Source organism: Rissa tridactyla, chromosome 1, assembly GCF_028500815.1.
Source record: "Rissa tridactyla isolate bRisTri1 chromosome 1, bRisTri1.patW.cur.20221130, whole genome shotgun sequence".
Taxonomy (NCBI): domain Eukaryota; kingdom Metazoa; phylum Chordata; class Aves; order Charadriiformes; family Laridae; genus Rissa; species Rissa tridactyla.
Genome location: NC_071466.1, coordinates 125327996 through 125350016, shown reverse-complemented (window position 1 = coordinate 125350016; position 22021 = coordinate 125327996). Strand labels below are relative to the sequence as shown.

The 22021-nt window shown below is 37.9% G+C and overlaps 1 long non-coding RNA gene across 1 annotated transcript in view; it reads right to left on the bottom strand.

Annotated features, from left to right (window-relative positions):
* Positions 1-3229: 3229 nt before the first annotated feature.
* LOC128903955 (uncharacterized) overlaps positions 3230-22021 on the bottom strand; it is a 31342-nt gene continuing 12550 nt past the window's right edge. The window contains exons 2-6 of the long non-coding RNA XR_008464315.1: positions 19145-19185; positions 17277-17326; positions 15190-15252; positions 3754-3812; positions 3230-3645 (exon numbers count right to left, since the gene is read on the bottom strand). This is a non-coding gene — a long non-coding RNA (uncharacterized LOC128903955). The remainder of the gene's footprint in view (positions 3646-3753; positions 3813-15189; positions 15253-17276; positions 17327-19144; positions 19186-22021) is intronic.

The window sequence follows — 22021 nt, the reverse complement described above, 5'->3', positions numbered from 1 at the left end:
CTTATGAAATTCAACAAGGGCAAGTGTAGGGTGCTGCACCTGGGGAGGAATAACCCCACGCACCAGTACAGGTTGGGGGCTGACCTGCTGGAGAGCACCTCGGTGGAAAGAGACCTGGGAGTCCTGGTGGACAACAGGGTGACCATGAGCCAGCAATGTGCCCTCGTGGCCAAGAAGGCCAATGGCATCCTGGGGTGCATGAAGAAGAGTGTGGCCAGCAGGTCCAAGGAGGTCATCCTCCCCCTCTACTCTGCCTTGGTGAGGCCACACCTGGAGTACCGTGTCCAGTTCTGGGCTCCCCAGTTCAAGAGGGACAGGGAACTGATGGAGAGGGTGCAGCAGAGAGCTACCAAGATGATGAGGGGATTGGAACACCTCTCCGATGAAGAAAGGCTGAGGGATTTGGGTCTCTTCAGTCTGGAAAAAAGACGGCTGAGGGGGGACCTTATCAACACTTATAAATACTTAAAGGGTGGGTGTCAGGAGGATGGGGCCAGGCTCTTTTCAGTGGTGCCCAGTGACAGGACAAGAGGTAACGGGTACAAACTTGAGCATAGGAAGTTCCACCTAAACATGAGGAGGAACTTCTTTACTTTGAGGGTGGCAGAGCACTGGAACAGGCTGTCCAGAGAAGTGGTGGAGTCTCCAACTCTGGAGACATTCAAAACCCGCCTGGATGTGTTCCTGTGCAACCTGCTCTAGATGACCCTGCTCTGGCAGGGGCGTTGGACTAGATGATCTCCAGAGGTCCCTTCCAACCCTGTGATTCTATGATTCTATGAAAATGACCAGAATACACAGTTTTAACATCTGGCCAAAATTATGATGTCAGGAACAACGTTTTGGATTCACTCCAGAAATCTGATGAACCAGGTTTCAGACTCATTCCAGAAACTAAGAATGCTTCTGGAACACAATCCTGTATAAGAGACAGGTTTGATCTGAACCTTGGGAGAACTGACTTGGTGCCATATAAAAATCAAAAAGGTCACAAACAAGACTTTAAATCAAAGAATGTGAGAAAACCATCAGGTGCAGAAGACAGCATGGTTCAGAGTGTCATGCTGACAAGTTCCACATCTTCAAGACAATGGAAAACCGGAAATAAAAACCAATTTCTATCCTCTGTTTCACTAGCAGAAAGTCATCTAAGCACAGGATCAAGGCAAAATGCTGTCACAGATACCTGTTCCTAAATGGTCTCAATCTAAGAAAAAAATACAATAGCAATCAGATTTCAGTGGTTTCTGTTTTGATTGGATAAATGTTCTACATGTATTTAACACAGTAACTACATTTTTAGACAATATCAATGACTGTTTCTTGGAAAAACAGTCAGGGAAGCCACAAGAGAAGATGATGTGACTCTTTGACTTGGGTTGCATGCACTTTCCGATTTTAAAACTTACAGGTGAGTGGCTTCCATGTAACAGCAACAATAACATGCCTTATTCAACACCTAACAGCATTGATGCAGGCTGAGAGAAGTATATGCAAAGCGCAAATTACTTAAGCATACTACGCTATACTAAAAAGCCCAGGGTCCATATATACTGCCTAGCAAAAGAAAGCTGCATTCATAAATTATACGGTAAATAAAAGTATTAAAAACAAGGCAACATGCTACAAAATATTGAGATCACTTGGGGAAAAAAGCAACCAAACAAAAAACCACACACAACAAAAAAACCACTGAACATACAAAAATCTAACTGATTTAGCTGTAAAAAATCCCACAGTGGGACAGGCCAAAAACATTTGAAGAGCAACAAATGGAGGCAGAACTTGTAACAAATCTTTCTTGAAACACATCAGGAACAGGAAGCCTGCCAGAAAAGTATGTAGGACCAACTGATGATCAAGATAAAAGGAACACTTAGAGAAGATACACCCATTTGCAGCAAAACTAAATGACTTGAATTGATTTTCACTGGGGACTCCCAAACAGCAGCCCTTCTCTTAGGGGCTCATCAAAGAACATGACAGAATGAACTGCAACAAATCAACAAAACGAAACTACATTCACTCAAGAGTTCTAAAATTACTTAAGGATGAAAAGGCTAAACTATTAATTGTGGTATGTAGCCAAAACTGCCTTAGTATCTGAAATCAGGAAAGCTCCAGGGAACTACAGGCCTGTAAACCTGGCTTCTGTAACAGAAAAATCATGAGGCACTGTAATTAAGCATGGACAATGCATTACTATAATCTCTCCAGAAAGCTTTGAAGTTGCTGACTTGTGGGTAATGGTGATGTGGTTCATGCACGCTTTTACTTCCAGACGTCCTTCACTAATTCCTTCATTAAGGCTGTTAAAGGACTTGAAACCATGGCGTAATATACGAGGTCCTTCAATGATATTTAAGAGACAAGAATCTTTTATCAGACTGACTTAAATCTTTTAATTGTAAGCACTCTTGCTGATTCTTTCCAAATGGTTACATTGAAGAATGACAGTTGGGATTGACTTTTACTGTCTTTTTTCCAAAACAGCATTGCAGGTTTTTATGCAGTGGGTGTTTGGTCTGTGGAACTGCCTGCCAGGGAATGTCATAGATACTAGCAGTTAGTATGGGCTCAAAGAGTGGAAAACGTAGAGAAGAGAGAGTTTCACAAAACCACATCTAGTTCTGGAAGTACATTCAATCAGAAAACAATGCAAGTCTGAAGTGCTATATATGCTTGTCCTACTCACAACTGGGGACAAGAAACTGGTCAGGACCACCAGTCTAATCTAGTACAGTTTATATTCTTCATGTTCTTTACATCTAAATCGAAATCAATCTACTTAGCATATATACAAGCCTGATCAGTGTATGAAGGTCTCTTTCCAATAATAAAAGACATATTAGAGTTTCTTTTTTCATTTTAGTAAGATCAAACACACCACTATAAGAAACCAGACTTCATTCATTCATCAACTTGGCTCAGAATTAAAAATACATCAACCTGATGTTTACTAGAAAAGTTGAAATTCTCATTAAACATCAACAACATGAATTTCCAGCTACAGCTGTTTCTGAAGATTTCCCAATAAATGAGCTGCTAAAAAAAAACACCCTTGTTTCTATGCCATGATATCACAATTTCAATCTATACATCTATTTTTACACAGTTTACAGCTGTATTGGGTTTGCATGGCAAGGTTTTGGTAGTGGTGGGGTAAAGGGGTAGCTTCTGTGAGAAGATGCCAGAAGCTTCCCCCATGTCCACTAGAGCCATTGCCAGCCAGTTTCAAGATGGACCTGCTGCTGGCCAATGCTGAGCCAATCGCTAATGGTGGTAGCACCTCTGTGATAACATACCTAAGAACGGGAAAAAACTGCTGCACAACAGGAGCCAGAGGAGAGAGGAGTGAGCATGTGAGAAACAACTATGCAGACACCAAGGTCAGTGAAGAAGGGGGGGAAGAGATGCTCCAGGCAGCCCGTGGTGAAGACCCTGGTGAAGCAGATTGCTCCCCTGCAGCCCATCGAGGTCCATGATGGAGCAGATATCCAGCTGCAGCCCATGGACGATCCCACACCAGAGCAAGTGGATACCCGAAGGAGGCGGTGACCCCATGGAAAGCCCATGATGGAGCAGGTTTGCTGGCAGGACTTGTGACCCTGTGGGGAATCCACACTGGAGCAGTCTGTTCCTTTCCTGCAGCCCGTGGAAAGGACCCATGCCGATAATGAATTTCTTTTCACAATTGAAGAAAGTGTATTACTCATACTGCTCTTATTTCCATGCAAATTTACTATCACAAACCTTTAAAACAGCAGGCTTTTCGAATCCTACATTATACTTCTTGCAAATTTTACGAAATCCTATATAAACAATAAAAAAGAAAAACATGACTATTACACTCAAAACAGAATTACCAAGTGTCAAAATGAAGAAAAACTTGCATACTATGAGTTCAGTACAAACTATTGTTAGACATCTTATGGGAACAGCAAGAATATGGCCATTCAGATCATCTATTATGCAGCTGTAAAGCAACAATAAATTCTTTGGAGAAACCTATCTAGCAGTCAAAAATATATAATCAGCAGAAAAATAACTCATGTTTCTTGGTATTTAAACATATAGTGAGCACTTGCTTAGTAAGAAAACTAAGCTACAGGTATATAGCAGGTATGGCTGTTATTTTTTTCTGCAGAGAACCATTACATCCAAGTAACTACGGAGAAAGAACAAATGGCAAATATTGAAGACTTTTATAAGACCTGAACACTTACTAAAGAGATGACAGACAACTAAGTTCTTTGAAAATAAGTACTGTGGTAATTGTTTGTTTCAAAACACCAGCAAGAACAGCCTATCTTTGATTTTAAAAGATGAAAAATCACCAAATAAAATGCAAGGCTGGGAAGACCAAGTTGTTCTAGTGACAGTAAAACTAACTCAGCACAATCTGCACCCTACATTCCACACAACTGTCGCTTCTATAACCCTGTTGTTTCCTGAAGTCTTGCTATCAAGTATCAAATAAAAAAAAAAAAAAGTATCAAATTCTTCCCTGTATGCTCTTAACTTTTCAAATGAAGCTGGAGCTCTCTCATTTGTCCTCCTATAGCCAGCTGTGTGAAAGGCAGCGCAGTTCTGTTGCTGTTGCCAAACTACACGTGCGCTGGCTGGCCCACTTCTAGGCATGCTGGCTACCTACTCATCAGGCTAAATAGTGTAGGTAATCACTCAGTTCATGCTGATGCCTACTTTTTGCAAAGGCATTAAATTAGAGTCTTTTCTCACCTCAATAGCAGCTTACTTTCACATAAGCCACATATTCACTGACTAAGAAATATTTTTATTAGCAAACAATAACTGCAAGTGGAAAATCATATATATGAAATATATATGTCCAAATTCCCTCTTGAATAAACTTCAGCTAAACTAATTTCACCCTTCAACACCAATTTGCCTTTTAAGTAAATGAATCACTTCTAAACCAGAAGTAAAATCACCCTGGGAATAGGAATATTTTATCCTCAAATGCTTGGTAAGAGAGGTTAAAAAACTTGGTACAGAAAAATACCCGGGAATTCCATTTGGGGGAATAAAAAAAAAAAAAAAAAAAAAAAAGAGCACCAGCAGACACAGTGTCTTAATTATGCCTGACGCAAGACAAGAAAAATGTAGAAGGTGATTAAGCACAAAAATGCACAATTCTTGATAAATATTTTATTATTTCATAAATACCAATTAATTTGACAGTCTGTGCTTCCCCCTTGCCAAACTATTTCAACAAGACCTCTGAAGAACCATCAGAAGTCGATTCTCCCAGTTGTCAATGGGAGAACCTGCCCTGTTAAAATGCTGTGCTAGACACACTGGCATGATGTCGTTTCTCTGAGGCACGGTATTAACAGTTGGTCAAGGATTTTCTAGTTGATTTTTCTTATACATTTTACATTAGAAAGTTTTCATCAGTCCCATAACAACACTCGTAATCCCCATTTTTCTGGTGGGCAGAATACCAAAAAGAGGAAAACAGATTAGATGGCTCTTACCACTGTAAGCCTTCCCCCACAGCCTGCCAAACAATCAAAAAACCTCCAAATCTTTACAGAATTTTTCTGAAAACTACACAGAAATGCTATATTTTAACTGTCCATTCTGGCTTCATCGCTTTCTTCTTGCGTCAAATACAATGAAATATTTCCAATGAGACATCCATTTTCCAACCAGCTTTAAATATGACACATATATAGACAGAAAAGAAGCAGTGTCTTCCTAGGTTGGAACTACAGAAAGATTCTTCTCCCCTTCTCACAGAATACAAGAATAGCAGTCAGTCCTCCCCAGATAAAAATAGGCTCAAAAAAAGAAAGCACTACAAAAGCGTATTGTTATGCAGTCAGAAAGTGAAGTGATGCCTGTCCAAGCTCATGAGCATTTATTTCAGTATTATGTTAAAAAAATTCTATTTTAAAAATAAATTTTAATTTTTCCTAAAATTCCAGTGTATGCTGTATTACCACAAGAAAATTATTTTGTAAGTCTGCTAGTTGTGATCATAGATGATTAAGCCATAAGATTTTTTTTTAGATAGTTATTTCATTACATTTGCTCTTTTTTGTTATCTTAGTCATTTTTTTCTTATCTTAAAGTCATTCGGCATTGCCACAGTAAAAGTCAGGGAATTTTAGCTTACTGGAAATTATTCTAGCAATTCTATTTTTTATGAACATACTGAGGACTAAACATCAGTCTTTCATCTGCTTCCACAATCCTTTAACTGTGGCTTACTCATGCACAGTGCCATACAATGCACGAGATTTAGAATCACCATCATCATCAAGTGGCAAGAAAATAGTTGTCAAAAGCATGGAAACTCATTGTAGAGCATCTGCGTATCCTCTTGATTCAAAGGAATGACTAACAGCTCCACTACCTAAAAGCTGAGAGCTGAAAAAATACCCTCTACATTGGACTGAGATAGATTTATTTATTTTTTCCAAGCAGATACCTCTGACACACCTCCCACTTCTGCAAGTAAACCAAACCAGATGAAAACCAGGGGAAGCACACTGGGTAATGTTCATCTTAATGAATCCTAAAAAAAAAGCATCATAAGTAATTGTGTAGTTGGAAAGCCTGTCCACACTGATTTTCTTGAAAAGTGTTGGCACCTCACTGATACACTTTTGAAGTTCAGACACCAAAATGATCTTCACTACACAGACTAAAATACTGCTGAAGCTTGATAGGAAAGCAGAGGATGAGAAAAGAAATAAAAATCGCTTTATTTTGCTGACATCACTGTTTGCTTATCTGACTGGTCTGTCACCAAGTCTTGTTTAGTCTAGCATCAAACTCAGCTTCTTGCCAGTGAATCTTCTTGCCAGTGACTAAGACCTCATACTCAAGCAGTTGACCCAGATGCAATTTAAAAATAGTATCCACTATCAGACATAAAACTCAGAGAGAAAAGGTATGTTGAAATAGAAAGGAAATGAACATCTCAAAAAGTCACATCTGAATAATGTTCATATAGCGTCACACGTATTAAAGGAAATTTTGTTCTCAGTCAAGCCTACAAAAAGCTGCACTCCTCAAAGAAAATGCTGAAAAAGAATGAGTCATTGACAAGGGCCCACATTTTCGTTGCATTTTGTGGACTACAATTCTGAAGCGCTACAGGACCTTAAACTCTGCAAAGATTTGCACAGAGAACAATGACAGACTGTCAAAATAAGAAAGATACAGTGATCACTGAGGGTAGTGTTTCTGTCTTCGAAGCTCGGGCTCCTTTTCAGTAAGCACAGATGTGAAAGAGTTTTGCTTCTTTCAAAATTTGCTTTCAGGACTGCTAACTGCAAATATTTTAGAAACAAGTACCTAGAAAATGAGTAGGATAGGGAGCCAAAGTCTTCAGATAAAATGAAAAAGATGTTTGTTTATTTTAACAACCTTGCATGACAAATTTGGGAAACCTGTGTTTTGATAGAATAATTTTAACGTAGAATGAAAGTAGAATGAGTAAATTTATCTAATCTCCAAGTAGAGCACGTTCACAGAAGATATTTTGTTTCCTTTTGTGCACTCAGTTTAGGGATCTGTTGGTTTGTCTTTTACGACGATTGTTAAGTCACAAAAACTAGCAATTCCACAGCTTTCATATTTCTCAAGTAATATGTACGACAACAGTAAAACAGCTTATAATAAATTCACAGTTATTATCATCTCTTTACATCCTTTTTGTATGGGGGGGAAATGTATTTTGGGTTCGTAAACTTGCTAGTGTGTCTCATCTAAACAGAGAGGGTATGATATTCGAAAAATTTCATTCAAAGTCCACAGCAGTGGAACTATATGCATCATTAATTCAAAACACCACAACTTTTGTCCTGTCCTGTGCAGATGTAGTAGCAGTTCTGTAAATCAGTGCCATTTTCATGCTGTAACACTTGTATCCTAGAGAGTGATGGATTCCACTATTTGGAGGGGAGTGCTACATATACAAACTGAGCTAGACAAAGTTTTCACAAATAAAGATATCTGTAGGAACACACTGAACAACTAAAATGAAGTGGGAAGCTCTTTGATCCCAGTACTCTGTCAAAGTCAAAATGTTCAAGCAGAAATTAAACCACAGGGGAATCAGATGTGCCAAAAAATTTGGCCACCGCTTTAATATGCATATTTTACATGCTTATTCAGAAAATTACATTAGTCTGGAAGATACTATGTGCAAGAATGACGATGCGTGTTTAAAAATCACAAATAAATATAACAATTTATCCAAACATAAATATACCTATAAAAATGTAACTACACCAATAACCACTTTCCTAGGGAAAACTGATTTCCCTCTAACTCTAGGCTAGCATCAACAGGGCTTCCCTCCTTTTAGCTTGTCTCAACTCACAACAGTTTTGTCTGCAGTAACTGCGTGTAATAAACTACTTAAACTACTACAATTTGATGTTAAGGATATTGTTTTAATTCTTTTATTTAATTGGAATTATTAATGCTAATTGCATCCAGTTGCACATGGCTAATCTCTCTTTAAATATAGGTGGCAGGATCCTAGTTCTTTTTCCTCATCACCGCTGCCACTGGCGTGGGCTAAAAATCACAGTGGAGTGTCCCCAAAAGTTTTTCACACCAGTGCCATAAGCAGAGAGCTACAAATCTCCATTTATATTTCCTGACAGTACCCACAGCTTCAGTCCTACACTAAGAAGGGTCAATTGCTAGAATAATCCCACAATTTGGAGATTAAAACACTGACAACATAATTCCATTGCTATACAACTTCCACATGGGGAAGGAAAGAACCTTTTGGCAGAGACCAAGTACTTTCCAGAGTAAAAGTTTCGTCATTTACTGCTCCCCTTTCAACTCTAGGCAGAGTTACCAAGCCTGTTATGCTTGGACAATTGCCTGGTGGTTTACTCAGCCTGAGGCAAGCACGGAGTGCTTCAAAGCTCATTCACATCCATTTGTGATACCACAGTGATAGTTTATTTTCTACATAAAGCAGAATTGCCTGTTTCTTCAGTTGGTTCGTTGAGGTTTTTTTAATTAATCTTTGTCTTCCTCCAGGAGCACGAATAGAGGAGAAAATATGAAAATCGTTTTTTCTGCTGTGGCAGAGACTCAAATGCACAATATTTGGCATAGCTATAGTTCCAAAATGTCCTAATGCGGACATAGCTTTTACTGGCAAATGAATACTAGTTAATGTCACATTTTGCTGAATTAGGCTGAGCAGTTTTTCAATGATTTATACTTTTTCCATTGCTACAAGGTTTCAGCCGTCCAACAATTTTCCTAACCCAACTGTCCTTTAAATAAATATGCCCCTCAGCAACAGAAAACAAGTCTGAAGTCCGGCCCAGATCCACGGTAAAATTTACACCATTTAAAGTCACTTCCTTAAAGAGATGGCAGGACAAAGCAAGTCCATATTTAACAGAATATGCCTACATCTCCATTTCTGCTTACAAGCTTTGTGTTAGCATTATGTGATTTTGGGGACATAAAGAAATTATTTCCTCTCATAAAGTATTTCCACACTAGCAACATTTTAATTTTCCTTCCTGAAACCTTTTAATTTCATTCCTGAATATTTTTGGTGGATGTGTTGCCAAACTCCAAAAGAAACAAGATATTCCCCATAACTTCTCCCATTTTATTTTTCAAGGAAAATACAGGTGCAAAGCTGTTGATAGGTTTTTGCCTTTAGGTAAAATGATAACGAGTGCCAAAAGCATCCAGAATGCATACAAATAGCTTGCATTTTTGTCTCTCTTGGCACTGGCTTGGAATTGGCCAGATACATTACAAGAAAAAAAAAAAATCAGAAAAACAATACCAAACAAACCCCAAGGAGTTTTGTTTAAGGGTGTCTCTTTCTGGAGAGGGGGGCAAAGAAGGTGAGGATGATCGGGACTTGTGTTTCTCTTTGCTCTCTGATGTACAGAGGACTCTTTAAGCCACTATAGCCTCCCACTTAGAACTTCTGAGTATTCTGTACATTTATATACTTCTGTTTATAAGTTGGTAACACATTTAAGTGGTTTACAACAAGGAAAAGCCATTAATAGCTCTGCAAGTGGTTAATTTTTGGTAGACAAAGCCTCTTTAATTCTTCTATCAAGTAGAGTGAAATCTTCTAGCTACAGAGCAGTGAAGTAGAATTGGCACAGTCTTGAGAGAATGAAAAATCATTAAAAGTATTATATGTCAACTCTGAACATTCTTATGAATTAATTAATCTATTTATTAGGATACTAGTAGTATACAGACCAAATATGAAATAGACATCCTTCAGCATCTAGTATATGCAGGCTACTGCAAGAACAAACTACAATTCTAGGAACCAAAGAAATAAACTGATGTTGTAATGCAATTTACTGGTAATAGCACAATAGGCTTAGGAATTAAAAGCTCTGCTATTCACAAAGGAGCTGAAACTGTCTTGAGATGAGCCACTTCAAAGTTACCAAACCAGACAAAGTGGTAACCTAATCAATGTCAGAAATTGATGGTGACTGAAAGTGTGGCAGAAAGCCTATTAATGACAACGCAGAATTCATATTCTTAAACATGCTGTCCTGATCAAAAGTGCTTTTGAATACTCTCTTCCTGTCCTTCTGTTGTGAAAAACAGAGGGGTGGTGATGAAGAAATTACAAACTCCAAACAATTTTTTTATTCAAGCCATAACGTCATTTCCTTACTATCATCCACTAACAACATGAAATCCTAAGCTTTTGATCAATCTGCAAACAGGCACTGAAAAGGTTATTTCATAAAGAATTCAGAAGCTTGGCCTATGTGATATCTACCTAGGAGGACAAGGAGAGGGCACATCACCTAACACAACACTGAGTTGGACACACAGTAATCAAACTCTTCGTACTAACTTCTTGGGCTTCGCTGCATCTCCAAACCACAACACAGCGCACCAGCCCTTCTAAAGTGAATTTGAACATGTTTTGAAAAATGCCATTCATGGTTTTTGCTTAAATCAGATCACACAAACTCAGCGGAGAACAATATCCCAATCATCTCTCCTGGCCAAGCCCTGTGCTAACTCTGCAGTCATTACTCTTCAGCCAGCACCACCTTGGTTCATAGTCAGTACAATGTGCAATTTAACAAAGAACTATTATTGCAAATGGAAAAATCACAAATTCCCAGAGGCACGTGCAATGTGTCTCTCACAGACCACACCCTTACTGACACAGTACACTGCGTTCAAAGGCTCACAAGTTCCTCAAACACCCTTTCCCCTCAGAGCATGCCAAAATACTAATCCCAAAAAAGCCAACACCCACATGAATTTTTAAAATGTCTTTTTTAAAAGAGCAGATTTACTACTAAGTTTTTTGTTTTGCCTATTTCTAATGACTGAAAAAATACTGAATTAAACCAGAATGTCAGAAGCATGACAAACAGGAATTACACTAACTGGATTACAAACAAGAATACATAAGTTAAAGCTGAACACCATTAATATCAAATGGAAATATTTAATACCTCGACACCTACTTTTACCTATTTAGAGAATGTTACCTGTAAAACTCTGCCCACCTTTTTTCCAAGTTAAATATCTGGATATGTCTCTTTAAATTAGTCTAAGGAAACTAGAAGCAGGTTTCTGGGAAAAAAGGCAACAAATGGGACCAATGTGGGTTGGTTGGTTTGTTTTTTTTTACAGGGGAAGGAAGTCATTAGTGTACCATTTGCATCTACCTGTCCTTCAGCTTATGCTGCTCAAAATACACATATATGAGTTTGGAAAAAGAGACAAACAGCAATGCAACAAAGCGTGTTGAGGACCTAGTTACACAAATCAGCAAAAAAAAGTAGGTTGAATGACTAAAAATCATTAGGAAAGAAACAGAAAACAAAACAAAGAATATCATTGTGCCCCTGTATAAAGCCAGAGCATAACTGACACAACTGTGCCCAGTTCAGATCCCTACTCCACACCCCAAACTCAATAAAAAAGAGATGGCAGGACTGAAAATGTAAAGAAAAAAGCAACAGTGACCAAAGTTAAGAAGTGGATTCTACACGAACAATTATAAATATTTTTAAAAAAAAACAACAACCAACCGACAAAAAAACCAAAACACCAAAACTTTTCAGCAAGGGAAATAGCCACTGAAGGTTCCTGCACTTAAAATATATAAACCATTAATGGAATAGAAAAGGTGAATGGGAAGCAGTTGTTTCCTGTTTCCCCAAACATGAGGCCAGAGAGTATTAAACTAAACTAATAAGGGCAGAAATGGAACATACTACTTGTTTCTTTTTTTCTCCTAAAATACTTCTTTAAAAAAGAAAAACACGTGGGATTCAAAGACATTGGATGTATGTAGGAGTTTCTCTCTGTCACTCCTTCCTTCTCACACTTTTCCTCTGCTCAGCATGAGTTCCCGGGAGACTGCAGTTCTTTGGGAAAAAAACAGACAAACACTGCTCCAACAAAGGGCTCTCCACAGGCCACAGTTCCTCCAGGAACACCCACCTGCTCCCACCTGAGCCCTCCACGGGCTGCAGGGAATATCTCTGCTACATGGCACATGCCTCCCCCTTGCCCTCTGACCTTGGGGTTCCCTCTGTTGCTTTGTTTTGTTGGTTTGGGGTGGTTTTTCCCCACCCTCCATTACCTGTCTGGTATGTTCTGCCCTTCTTTAAATACATTTTTGCAGAAGCTCCCCACAAGCTCGGCTGAGGGGCTCAGCCATGCTCAGACAGCCCCCACTGCCAGCCCCTGGGCACCAGCACCCAGTACCTGATGCACACCGAAACGCAGCCATGTGCCTAGCAGGAGGATTCCCTGCTCTCTAATGAAATAAGAGCTTTCTCTAATGAAATAAGAGCTTTGATTGTGGAGTTTTCTGAAGTTTGTAGCCTCAAATGATGGCTTTCTTATTGCAATCTGTCCAGGCAATTCACACTACTGTCCTTCCATACATCTCTCTCTCCTACTCAAACCTGTATTTTCAGGAGGCTTACAGAAATTTAGTGTTGCTGAAACAAAAAAAAACCATTGATGGACAACACAAAAGCAAAATATATGCTCATAAGAACTTAATTGCCATAGAAAATCAGACTGACAATGGTACATTGGTACTCAGACAGTATCTTCAGTGCTTCAAATAAGCTTTCCTCCATTTTCTGTTCCTCCATGCTCCATCTGGTTTGAATTCAAGAGTACTGTGGACAGTGATGGTCTTAAATGAACAAAATAAATTCTCATTATCATAAAATCATAGAATGTGTTGGGTTGGAAGGGACCTTTAAAGATCACCTAGTCCAACGCCCCTGCAGTAAGCAGGGACATCTTCAACTAGATCAGGTTGCTCAGAGCCTCATCCAGCCTGGCCTTGAATGTCTCCAGGGATGAGGCCTCCACCACCTCTCTGGGCAACCTGAGCCAGTGTCTCACCACCCTCCTTGTAAAGAACTTCTTCCTGATGTCTAATCTAAACCTACCCTGCTCTAGTTTAAAACCATTGACCCTCGTCCTATCACTACATGTCCTTGCAAACAGCCCCTCCCCATCTCTCCTGTAGGCCCCCTTCAGGTACTGGAAGGCTGCTGTAAACTCTCCCTGGAGACTTCTCTTCTCCAGGATGAATAACCCCAACTCTCTGAGCCTGCCTTCATAGGAGAGATGCTCCAGCCCTTTGATGCTCCACCCTTGACCTGGTGGGGTCTCATGAGAGCAGAGTAGAGGGGGAGAATCACCTCTCTCAATCTGCTGGCCTCGCTTACTATGATTATCTATTCATGTATTAAATAAAAAATCCACAGGGGAGGGGGGAAGAAAAAGACAGGAACAGATAGGAGTAAATCTATTTTTACACATAGCTGTTCTATATTCACACTTTTAATGGCTCTTAAATAAATGCCAGCAGGAAGAAAGACTCAGAAAAAAATACAACCAACTTACATAAACAAAATGTGATTGTGAGACAAAGCTGTGAGTTAGGGGATATGGACAAAAAGAGGGGGATTGTTTTCATACCCTCTAAAACTATACAAGGTGGGTTTTTACCATTGTCTTTTGGGGATGGGAAGCAGGATCTAATCCAAAGAAAGCTGGAAAGGAAATCTAAGAGTGTATCGTTTACCTAAACTAGAAAACATCAAAAGCAACCATTTCAAGCAACAATAATACTGATTATTTCAGCATAATTTTCATTAGAAAACTTAAAAATGTTAATAATTATTTCTGTGTAATATACACATGCATAGCTTTGAATTATTCCTTACTTTTTTGAAGTTAATAAATTCATCTGTCATCCTTTCCTAAAAGCAATTTCAGTTTAAACAAATGTATATTCTTAATAGAAAAGGAAATTTTCAAATATTCCTGAGGAAGTATGGGTAAAAGATTAGAGTATTACATATGCAAAAAGGGATAGTAGAAAGCAGCTTTAATAAAAGCAATATTTTTTATGGGAGATTCACAGAAAAGCAGTGATGGAAGCTTCAATAGAATGTAGAGCCTACTGTTACCTACATATGAAGGTCTTTAGAGAAGGGAAACACAAACATAGCAAATTCTTTGATCCCAAAATGGAAAAACAAACTGTTACATAACAAGGATAACAACTTGTACCAACAATAAAGAGCACGCTATGCCCGGTTGTTGCTTATGAATACAACATGCTTGTTATAAATGGCAGGGAATTTTCACAAGATGTCACAATTTCTTATTTACATGCACAGGATAAACTTACTTGAGGCTAGTGACAAGAACACTTGCCAAAAATGGATCACAAATGGAAGTAATTTTGAATCAGACTGAGGTTATGAGCTCATAAAATAAATAATATCTCATTTTATAATTGTACTTTAACTCATTCATGAATCATGAAGTTAGCATTTGAAGGCTGCTCATCTATGCAGCAATCAGATATTTAAATAAGAGTAGAATAAAAACTCAAAGATGCATACCACCATCTTAAACAGTATCTCCTGTCTAAAATTTTATACACAAAATCCTCTTAATTGCATAAAGGGAATTTGATTCTAGAGAAGAATACATAGTCAATGACTACAGAGTTATTAGCTAAGAGATTTCACATGCATAACCTTAGATTGATCAAACTACCAAGGAAATGTCAATTCTGTATGTCAATTATTGCTAAATATTGTTTACTCTTTATATCTTACATTTTTATAGACAATCTACTTCATGACAGCTAATCATTCTTGAAATACTCACATTTGCACTGTTTCCTCCAAAACTGTTTTTAACTGCGTTTCTTCCACCCCACATACAGGTTCCCTATATACAGTTGGGGAAAAAAGTTACACAAATCATCTAAATGTCTTCCTCAAATTTTGAATTCTCTTCAGTCTTATGAACTTTATCTCTTATTGAGCATCAAAAATGACAAGATTACTGATATCTCTAATTTCCTAACTGATACATACATTCAGTAACAACATTTGTATTTTTTACGCACGCTGTAGGCCAAATTAGTACAACTGAGGACTACAGCAGTGGTATTTGGTACTAATTATTGTGGAACCCTGGCTTTACTAAGTATTTGGAAGAACATACAGAACAAGAAACACTGTGAATCTTATGAGTACATTTAATCTCTGAAAGACCATGCTAATCATTGTGCCTAATCTGGAAAACAACTCCGATCAAGTTAATCGCTAATAAGGCAAAAGTCCAAATCAAAAAAGGTAACAGAACAGGATCTTAAAAGCAAGACAGAAGAGTGCTGGTGAAGAGAGATGGGCTACAGCAGAGAAATTTTGGCTATGGAAAAGGCAACGATTCCAAGGTAGAACGAGCATCTTTTAACTAGAGGCGTGCGTAAGCACAGAGCATTCTTTCCACCTGACATGTATTAACAAGAAGATGACTCCACATGAAGTCCTGCATGCACACGTGCAAGAGCAACAAGAAGACAACCAAAGCAGCAAATGCTAAAGTGGAAAACTCTGCATTTGAACACACAACTGCAATTCCAAAAACGTCAGCTGCAAATCCAAGCCAGTCAGTAAAACAAACAGGTAAGCCTCAAACAATAGATGCTAATGAACCAGAAAGAAGTACCTAAGAACAACTACTCATTTGCCTTCTATTGCCGCCTGTCAACCTCCAAAATCTCCCAAAAATATATGCATTCAATCAGTGGTAATTAACATACTTTAACCATTCAAAAATGTTTTTCTCCTTTTTGCTTCCCATTAAAATACTAAAAGACAAATTCCATTCAAGAGGACATTCTCCAACAGCATACTTAACAGACATGGCCACTCTATGACAATGGAGACCTCCTATGACAATTTCACTTTGTCAGTGCTCAATAGTAACAAGCATTTCCTCCACTTCATTCTAATGGGCAGTACTCCCACCCATATATCTGTTTTAGCAGCAGCACAGCTATACCAGAGCTTACTTAGATGATAATTTTCATATTGCTAGCAAAGTTCTCCACTCTATGCTGAAGAAGTTCTAGCTGTAAATTTCTAAGAAGCAACATATTACACCATGACAAAGGGAAGCAGATACTCCTGAATAATAATGATCAACTCTCAGTTAAAACACCAAAGTTATTTTGCCTCAAGAACTGAGTAATCTTTGCATTTAAGTAGAATCAAGGTTAATCAATGACCGGTATATATTTGTAGAAATACTCTTGAGTTCGAAACTTAACATCATAAATTTCCCTACCCTACAAATTGCAGCCTGCTGAGGAAAATGGTTATGTATCAAAAGGGTTCCAGTTTGGGGGAACAACTAAACTGAATACAGGGATTTATGGATTCTTCTTAAATAGTTACAATTGCATAGGAAGCGAGGAAGTAACAGGGCTCATGGACAGAGAACAGGAGTAAGCAAGACCACAGAGAAGCTCCTAGACACTTTGTTTAGCCAGAAGATGATAAAACTCTTCTGGTTGCTAAGTTGGTACACTAAGTTTCTGAAACGACAAGAAGTTAAAAAAGTACCTGGCAAGAACAAGCATATTGTAGGTTACATATAAACACGGAAAAGCAGAAACTGTTTTGCCCCCTTTCATACAAAACTCAGATTAAAAGTTTAATGCCTTACCCACTTCCTGAGCATGCTTTTCAGGAATTCAGGTATGACAAATAGCATTATACTTAAGGCATTAGAAACAGGATTTGTAAATCAGAATTAAAGTAACTCTTCCTCCATTCAGACTTAATTAAGATCAAGTTATCCTTATGAGGACATTTAACAATGTGCAATATCAAACTAAAGAAATTTCATGCTAGTGATATCTTTGGTTTGATTTTGGTTTTGTTTTTTTTTTTTTTTTTTACCTCTATGAAATGCACGATTGCTTGGATCCTGGTAACCAATCCACACCATTCTATAGAACAGAACCATGGATTAGAAAGCCATTTTTAGCAAAATACAGATAGGAGAGTCACAGGAATAAAAAAACTACCCCCCAAAAAAAACCCCACAAACATATTACAGGACCTAGACAGGAGGCAGACCTCACAACAATCCAATAAAAATAGAGAGAACAGGAAATGACAACAGTGTATGGTTGTAAACAGATTTCATGTGGAAAATTATCTCTGCTCACTTTTATTTAAACAGGATTGTTTAAAAAACAAGGAAAAAGAAAACCTTACTTCACTGCTCCCCATCTGCAATATCCAGCAAAATAATATTGTCAAAATTATTTTTAGGAACCAATCATTAAAACAATTCTGCACCTGGGAAAAACTGCCATATGGATAGGGTTTTTACACTACGTTCAGAGTCCTGAGACACAAAAGTCAAGTTGCATGATACAATTCTTATAATATATGCTTTTAAGCATCCTTAGAGAGTAACAGAATACATTACTTTGTGGGTGAATTGTGTACCTAAGAGCAATATTTTTATACGGTCAGTCTTCCAAGTAAATAATCCTAATAACCTAAAGGCCATATTGCTTCTAATGCAAGAGGTAGTTAATACCCACAACAAAATGTAACCTGCAGCTCCTGATTCTTTCTTAGCATCTGGAAACCAGATGCTAAGCTCAGAGATGAATGCAGACAAGAAACCAGTGCAAGTCATTTCACACTGTGAAACAGATCTATTTTAGTAGAACATCCATTACTGAGAAGTCTGGACACTTTTTCAATCTGACACCAGGAGCAAAGACCCAAAAGACAAGTTCTCAGAGGATGCCAAAGTTGTAAAATAGAGCAGGCTATGTCAGACAGAGTGAAACCAGCTGCGTTTTACGTCCATGACATTTTAAAAGAAAATGAATTATTGAAGACCTAGGCCATAAAAATAAAATAAAAATAAAAATTATATATATATATTAGTCTAATCGCAACGAATGTCTTCTAGTGGTACAAATAAACATTCAATTTTTCCTCACCAGATCTAGCAATATACATTCAAACTAAGCAGATGATTCAATACCAGCTTTTATTTTAGAACACCTAAGCCCCAAAGCAGATTTGTTGTTAACAAATAATATTTATAAACATAACATATGGCCTGACTACAGTGGACAGCACTGTCCAAAAAAAGGAAAAGTTAGAACTGACACGTGTAATAATAGAAAAAACAGAAGACAGAGGAAGCTTCACCCCAAAGAAAAATTACCAAGAATAAAACAGATTAATTTCAACAAAAGTGTACTGATAATAATGAGGATCACAAGAGTCTCAGACTGATAAGCAATACAAGTATGAAACTCAACATCACACCAAATTAATTATCTTCTATTGTTTGAATTGAATAAGGAGAATACATCCATCCAGCTCTCTTTTTCAAATTAAGATTGAAACTTTACTTAGTCAAACAGCAAATCAACTCAGCAGAAATTCCCTGGGAAAAATTTAATTAGACCTTTCTTGTGCATCAGAGTCTGTCATGCATTAAAACTCACAATGACTAGTAAAACAACAAACCAGCAACAATCTGCTTAACCTACTCTGGAATTACAAACATATTATTGTTCTTCTTATTATGTGGGTTTTGCAGGATGCAATCTGTAAGAAGGAATAAGGCTGCTCAGAAAATCTGTCTATTCACAAGACAAACAGGGCTTGCAACTCTCAAAGTTCTGCAATCTCCAAACATATTTTTAATTCAATTTTTTCTACATGTAATTAGCAAAGTCTGTAGACAAAATCAATATACTTTATACTTTTATATTCAAGATTTCACTTACCAAATCAGAGAGGTGAAATACCTCGCTTGACTCCTATCACCCTGCAGGAAAATAAGTAAAGCATTTAAACGTTATAAAATTCCTCCATGCCAAAATATAGAATTATAGAATACTTCAAGTTGGAAGGGACCCATAAGTATCATCGAGTCCAACTCGCTGCTCCTCTCAGGACTACCTAAAACTAAACTATATGAATAAGAGCATCGCTGAGATGCTCCTTGTACTCTGACAGGCTTGGTGCCTTGAGCATTTCCCTGGGGAGCCTACCCCAGTGACTGACCACTCTCTCAGCGAAGAACCCCTTCCCAATGTCCAATCAGAACCTCTCCTGATGCAGCTCCATACCATTTCTTCATGTTCTATCACTGTTCACCAGAGAGAGGAGTCTCCATTCTTGGAGACTCAGAGCTTCTAGACTTTCCAAAGCCATCTTTTTGCACTATTTCCCACAAAAAGAATCACAATTTCTACAGTTGTCCCAGTTGAGGATTAGAATAATTCTCAGAATACAGAAAATGTGGGATTTGATACACTTGATGGCAGATATAAAACAATAAGCAATATACTTTAATAGCTAAACTACAGATAGATCAAGCACAACCACATTTCAACCCTTGGCCACGCACTTCATTTAAAAGGTCTGTTCAATTTACATTACGCAGGATTGTCAGATTACTGGTGGAATCCATCAGAGTACACGGATTAGCTTCTTTTTCCATTAATACGTTTTGCTGAATATGACATCTGCGAGAAGATACATGTGCATAAAGGTGCACAACAGCAGAGAAGCTGATACAGAAAGAACAAATAGAGTGTCAGTACAAGCTTTTCCAGAATGTCTCATCACAGCACTACCTGTTTTACAGGCAAGCCGAGTTTAATGCCCAGGCCAATTCACCTCTTCATTACTTAGCAAAAGCTGCCAACAAAGATATCGGCACCATTAGCAGTAGCTATTTGTGCAGTTTGGAAAGCTGCCCACTGGGAGCAGAACTGATGCAAACAGACATTACACAGACTATGAAACAACCATCAGTAGCCAATTTTAGATATAAATTGGTATTTGCATGGGGTTACATGTATGTTAAGTGCTATTACAATGCTGAACGGGATTTCAACACTCCAAGATGCGGTAAAGCAAACTTTAATAGTTTATGGAAGTTCACCAGACACAAGACAGTAACCAAGGAGATGGAATTAGTTCAATCTTTAATTTACAGCTGGTAATTGTATGCACATCTTTGTATTCTCCAATTAATGTACTCTCCATATCTGTTGATCACATTTCATTTGCTCTCATTAAAATACATGTAGTTAACAATGTATGAGTTAACTGTTGATTAAGTTATTTTAATATTGTCTCAAAAACATTCTACAAGCACTTGAGCACAAACACAATACATAATCCAACTTTTACATGCCAAAGGGGCGGGAAAAAAAAGATTACTGCCCAGGTTAGCCTCTAGAAAACTGCAAGTCTCTCAAAGGTTAAAGTCATTGAGTCCTTAAAGACTGAAGAAGTTATGACCATTGCTGGCACCATATTGGACTGTAGCAGAGAAGTTAACCAGGACAGCCCTATCTGGGGAGTAAGCTAGCTACTACAAAGCCAGCTTAGAAAGGAACAAGTCATGAGAGAAGCAGAGGGAAAGGAAGCTTGCCATTAGGTGGTGAGCCAACAAGTCTAAACAGTCAGACATTCCACTTTGGGCTGATCTCTCATCTTTCTTAAGGCTGCAACTTATTCCTTCAGGACTTTTTTCTATCAGTTCAGCGTGTCAAGAGAACAAAGTTTAGAACAGTAAGAAATGGCCATCAAGCCTTGGAACCTCAAGTCCTTCCCAAAAGAAACAAGACCTCTATGTTATTTTAGGATTGCTTTTATAATCAAATGATTATGTGGCTTTAAAACAAAACTCAAAGACATACCTTACAATTAAGAGAGCAAAAACAAACATAAAAGGAATTATTTCTTCATTAGTTCAGTCAGTTCTCAAAGGAAGTGGCTGTGGTGATAAGGGCAGTGTCCAAAAATAGAATATATATGCATAAATCCTTCTGACACCAATTCTTTCTCCTACCTATAATATCACAGTATTTCCAAATCACTGTACATCACCATACCGTAATTTCACTGAAAACTGAGTTATTACTTAATAAGTTTAAGGTTTTGAAGCTATTTGAAATCAAGTTGGAAAAGAGAAAAAGATGTCACCTCTTACTCCATTTAGAGCACATTAACAGATCCAATCTACAAAGCATGGCAAATGTTATCATTACCATGTGGGGTTTTTTTAGCATCAACATCCATCATTTTCTTTGCCACAGTGTGGCCCCAATTCTATTATTCATATATTAAAGCCAAAAATATTACAGGACGACCATGGTTCAATGGTTAGGGCTTCTTGAGGTGGAGTAAAGTGTTCCAAAATTCACTCTCAAAAGCACAAACTAAAATAACATGCAAAATCTATAAAAGAATAACTTTTCTATAAGTTCAACTTTACCATTTAAATTCAGCCAATGGCACCAATTCTTAACAGAAAGAGGCAAAAACTATTTCTGCTTCTACCGTCTTTTTTCCACCATTTTTTGTACTTCTAAACCCTTGACAGAAGCCATTAATAAAATGAACTTTCTTTACTTGCAGCTTTGTCAGCATTTTGCTCAGATGATAGGAATATACTGCTTTACAGACTAGTTTGTTTGGTTAAGAGGGAATCCAAATGTGAGCGTAGCTTACATTTGGAGTAAATTTAACTACTGATTATTAAATAAGGAAAGAACGGAGAAAACTGAGTCCTTTCTCACTGCAGTTTATATTTTGGCCCAAACATCATACACCATCTTTAGATGAGAAGTATCAATGCTGTTAAG